Source organism: Lotus japonicus, chromosome 5, assembly GCF_012489685.1.
Source record: "Lotus japonicus ecotype B-129 chromosome 5, LjGifu_v1.2".
NCBI classification, from domain to species: Eukaryota; Viridiplantae; Streptophyta; class Magnoliopsida; order Fabales; family Fabaceae; genus Lotus; species Lotus japonicus.
This window is the reverse complement of record NC_080045.1, coordinates 65919962-65925961: the sequence shown is the minus strand read 5'-3', so window position 1 is coordinate 65925961 and position 6000 is coordinate 65919962.

The following is a 6000-nucleotide window of genomic DNA, read 5'->3' as shown; positions in this document are numbered from 1 at the left end:
TTATCCACACCACAAACTCGCCCATAATTAGGGAGATACGAATTTTTCCAAATATAAAGAAGAAACATAGAGATAAGAATAGAATAAAAAAAATAAGATATATATGATATGGAATGTGATAAAGTAGTAGAAAAACAAAATAAAAAAGAGTGAAAATAATATAAAAGAGAAATTTGATGTGAAATAGAAGAGAGATAAGCCATATATATGATCTCAGCACTAATACGTGGAGACCATTAAAAGATATCAGGACACTCATTTTGTGGTGGTTTTAGACTGTCACAAAAGTTAAAAGCTTAAGTAAACACATTTTGTGGATGTCTAGCTAAAATCGCTATAAAAGCAGTGTCGTGAATGATTTACATTGAAGTGTGACTCACTGATCATAATTAATTAATGTGATATATATGATATCATGTGTCTCATGTCACTAAATAATGTCTCATTATCTACCTCACAAATACCTTAATTTTTCTCTACACATCTCTATTCAATCTCTCTTTTATTTATCTCTCACTCTTTGGGACAATCTTGTTTAATTAATTATGGTGTGGTAAAGACCAAAGGTCTTCCCAAACCTGAGAATCGAATACTTAACCTTAGGGGTGTACATGGGACAGGTTTGGATGGGTTTTACTTGTCCCTCACCTGGCCCTAAGTATTGATCGGGCCTACTTGTTAGACCCTAACCCGTCCATTAACCCGAAGCAACCCGAAAATCATCGGGTCTAACTAGGACCGGGTTTATATAGGACATGACCGGGTTGACCCGAAAGACATTAAGAAACTTAAGATGAAAGAAAAAAAAATGATCTCAAATTTTTATCTTCAAACTTAAAAGAATTCAAAGACAATTTTAAAATACCAATGATGGAGAAATTTACAGGAAGGTTGCTAAAGATTGCATCACAAATTTTATATTTCACCAACCCATACAAAGGAGAAATTAAAGGTTCTACAGGTCCAATATATTGGCAAGGAGTGTGGTGATCTATGGCTAAGGACATGTGCATCCAATGTTATCGATGATATGGAAGCTTATGTTTCTACTTGTTGGACTTAAGTTTGTCTCAAGCTTTAACCTTAAATTCTCGTCAGTTTAATCTTTGATTGGTAGCAAGACTATTTTTCAAGAGATGAAATTTATTGGTAGTTACAATGATATATTAGCCAATCCAAGCAAAAGAATGATAGATACATGGCTATATACTGCCCCAATCAACCACAATGAAATAAAAAAGCTAGTGAAATCTTGAGTGAATTAGATCTAATCAGTTATAATGAAGTAAAATTTTATAAAATGCATATATGGGACGGGCCGGGTGGTCTGAGGGTCAACCCGAACCCGACCCTACCCGAAGCCGGGTTTGATGTTGGACAACCTTTCTTTGTTCTCTTTTTAAGATCGGGCCGAGTTGACGGGTAGGGCCGGGTCTTGTACACCCTTATTCAACCTCATAAATTCAAACAATGACTTTTTGACTTTTAACTACTGTGACCGTCTGATATCGACTTCATTGAGTGAATATTTCTAAGATTATAATGTCTTATAATAATATATTTCTTTATATTTTAAATAAAATATTACATGTCAATGAAGTGGTGAAATGAAGTAACATTTAATTTAATCAAAGGTTGACCTGATAATAATCACTCCACATGTCACAATGCATGCATGGGTTATATCCAAATCTGCACGATATATATCAATAATTAAACATTTTTAACGATAATTAAATATTAAATTGCTGTAATTATTATTAATACTGAATATTATTTTAACATGCCCATCCAAACACAAACGACGACAACATGTTATCATTAAGTCCTTACTCCTTAGGGTCTCAATAAGAGAATTGTCAAATGAATCAATGGCGAAATTTATTTTCATGCAATAAGTCCTTATCATATGGACATCAGTAGCCAGATGTGATCAATCTGACATAATCAATTAAGCAGCGTTGAAAAATCACAAAAAGAATAATCAATATATGGCTAAAAATATAGAAGCAGTTTTATTTATGTAATTAATCACTTTTCGTCTCTTTGCATCTTAGACTTTAATAATGCACATGCGACTTCATCAACATCTCAGAGAATAAGGTTAGGTAGCTAGCCGGATATTTATTTAGGCGTTATTTTGATACTTATTTAAAATGAAAAGGTATGTTACCTACTTACCTAGCTTTAAGTTAAATTTTTAAAATATAAAGGATGATTTTGTAAATTCTAAAAGTTTATTATAAAAGAAAACATAAATTTAAGTAAAAGGTATGAAATCCATTCACTTTTAGATAGTACAAGAGAAATTGCTGATTTATAAATACAAACAATCACATTAAAAAGAAAAATAATATAACATGCATTAAAGTTTATTTGATGTATATCAGGAATATTGTATAACAGTAGATTGTAAACTTTTGACCCAGTCATGTATTGTTTCCTGTCCCTTTTATGAAAGGTCAAATGTAGCCCATATGTGTGATTCAATGTTTGCGTATAAATGATAAAACCGTTTACATTATCAATTAATAATATATATAATAAAGTCTATAAATATTTTTTATATTTTCTGTCAGAAAGAGTATTTTTTTATAATATCTTTTGAATGAATATTAAAAATATAATCAATATTAATCAGATAAGAAATTTCAAAACAATAATTATAAGATGAGAAAGACACGTAACATTTTTGTACAAAAAAAAACAATAATGTAATTCCATCATATCATGTTAAAACTTTTTAAATAAAAAAAGTAAGTTAATATGTAAAACAGACAATGAGTTAATTTAGAATCACGTACAGCATGTTGATTTATTATTCTTTACAAAATTGGAAAGTAGGTGGAAGTTTATCTATAATATCTATCTATAGAATCCACTCAAATGTGAAAATGCTGCCTTTTTAGCAAAGTGATTTGATTTACACTGAATTCGGTTCCTTCCTCTTTGTGAAGTTTGTCCTATATGCTGCAGTGAATATTAATAATTTCAATTATTATTTTGTTGGTTATGTACTAAGAAAAATATAGTTTATAAATTAAAAAGTATCTTTTCTCAAATTAATTTTAGCATATAATTAAATACTAAATATTAATTATAAAAATATGATTCATGGATGAATCAATTTTAAAAATATTAAGTGTCCTTACATGCTGACCTCCAACACTCTGGGGAGCGCACTCTGTGACGGTGCTTCTTGTCAAAAAGATGCTTCTATATATACTTTATTTCCCACTTAATCAAGGCGATTCCCACACATTTCTTTTAAATAAGTACTAATTAATTATTGGATAAACATGTGTCCTGAAAGAATAATTACACACTCTCGCATGTGCGTGTCCAAAAGATACCTCTGATGTAAAAGATGGCAGATAGCATGATTCTTGAACATAATTGAAGTTATGAATACTGTTTCCAGCAAAAAAATTGTGGTTAATTAGTTAGAAAACACATGTTTAATTAATTTAATGGTTGGAGAACTCATCTCATCTTCAAATTTGTAATCAAAATTACACATTAGTCAAATACCAATGCTTAGCACGTCTTTTATAGTATATAATTAATTAACGTGTGAAACATAAAATAGTGCATGAAGGTAATAATTTTTGTATCGGAGTTATTGTGAACACTCAAACCTAGCCTATTTGTCATTTCATTTTATATATATTGTATTTATAACTTTTTCAGTTAGCTAACCGGAAAATGTTTTCTTCACACCTCATTTTGAGGTGGAATGAGGTGGAGGAGGAGAGAGATAAAAAGAAAATAAAAAAGTAAGAGAGAGAAAATATGAGATGTGATAGATGATAAAAGAAGAGAGGTAGAAACAAAAATAGGTGGAAATGAAGTGTTTAAAAGATGAGGTGTGAGTATATCATTACTCAGCTAACCACATTGATACTTACCTCAAAAGCGATTGATGACCTCAGTTAGTTTGTGTAAATGATGAGACTGAGCAGTTCACGCGTAGATGTTTTCGCCTAGATGTTTGAAAAGTCTAGTAAGTTTCAGCAAGTGTTATATATGTCGATTCATTCACGTTTCATTCATTTTTTATCTCATTTTTATTCATTTGTTTTTTATTAATTTTTATTTTTATTTTTATCACATCATCATATTTCTTAATTTTCTTTTTTTGTCTTCCTTATTTCACACTTGGTAGAGGTGTACTTGTAGTGTGAACGATCAAACTCTGCAGTCACAACCCTCAATGGCGTGTGATAGAAGAAATGCTTAGTGGCCATGAGAGTGTCATGTTGGAAAAATTACATTTATTTATTTTAATTTAAAATTCTGATTTAAATATAATTGATATTTTTATTTAACGACTATTTAATTTCTTATATATTTTAATATTATATTATTTCCTAAGTGTTTACTTGTTGAAAAAAGTATCAAAACTGAAGTTACTTGTTTTCCTATTTTTTAGACCACATGAGGCATGCTTCAAATGAGTCAAAACAAACTCCTATTTTGTTGTGGCAGACTTCATGTTGCCTATTTACTTGGTGCACGTTCAGCAAGTTGGGAGAGAGCAGCAGCAGCAAAATGATTTTCCCCTACATCTATTAAAAAAAATGTTTAGTTCATTTTCTTTCATCATTTCTCAATACTGGCATCTAACAAAAAGAAAATACATATCAGGGTTCATTAACATAAACTCAATTGCTTAATATATTCTAAAGTTTTTGGAAGATAGTTTTTCTCTCTAAGATTGTTAGAAAATTTATAAAACACAATTAAATATAGACTCGCAGAATAAACATTGAGAGACAACAAATATAATCAAAGATGAATTACTCATATTGATATTGATCAAGCACAACATATTACAATAAGAATCAAACAATTATTAATGACAAGTAAATAAGAGTATGAGTTTAGAATAGCCTGGGTTGAAGCGCGCTAAGCGCTGTCCTTAGAGAGAAAGTGCCCCCACTGCACAGGGTAGAATGAGAACTTAAATGCGCTCCTCTCCCAAGATACGTCAACCCGCCGGATCATTCGTGTGCAGCAAAAGATCTCCGAACTGATGAACAAGTTTGTGCTCTTTAGAGAAATTGTGGAAAACCCATAGGAAAAAGAAGAGGAGAAAAAACGTTTTTTTTTAATAGATGTAGGGGAAAATCATTTTGCTGCTGCTGCTCTCTCCCTACTTGCGAACGTGCACAAAGTAAATAGGCAACATAAAGTCTACCATAACAAAATAGGAGTTTGTTTTGACTCATTTGAAGCATGCCTCATGTGGGCTAAAAAATAGGAAAACAAGTAACTTTAGTTTTGATACTTTTTTCAACAAGTAAACACTTAGGAAAGAATATAATATTAAAATATATAAGAAAATAAATAGTTGTTAAATAAAAATATCAATTATATTTAAATCAGAATTTTAAATGACGTGGCATTACCAAAATTTAAATTAGAAACTCATTAGAGTTTCTTGGATAATGATGCTATAAAAGTGATTATTTAAGGATGGATAACCATGATCTATCAAATACATACACCATGTCGGCATGGTCTTTTAGCCACATTAATTATTTTTGTTGAGTTTTCTACGCTAGCTGCTTCTTTATGTGAGATTGACTATCTGGTTTTTTATATTCCATAAGGAGCAACTATATAAAATACATACACCATGCGGTATGCTAATTTTTGTTCTATATGAGTCGGTCATTTTTCCTAGCTTGTACCTTAATTTATGAAACACATCATTGAATCTGAAAGGTTGGCCAAATCGTTCTTCCCGAGATGAAGGAAGTCAACACTAAAATAATCTTAGCCAAATTAATTCATTACTCCCACGGTTCTAAAATATAAGTTATTTTAGGTTGTGCACATTGTTTAAAAGTTCATTAATTGATAAATATTTTGATTGAAATACATCTATTTAAAATTGTTTATATTAAGGAGAGAGAAATGTTATTATTGGTTAAGTGGATAATGAGAGTTGTGATAGGTGAAAATTAAAGGTAGTAAGTAAGAGATATAACATTA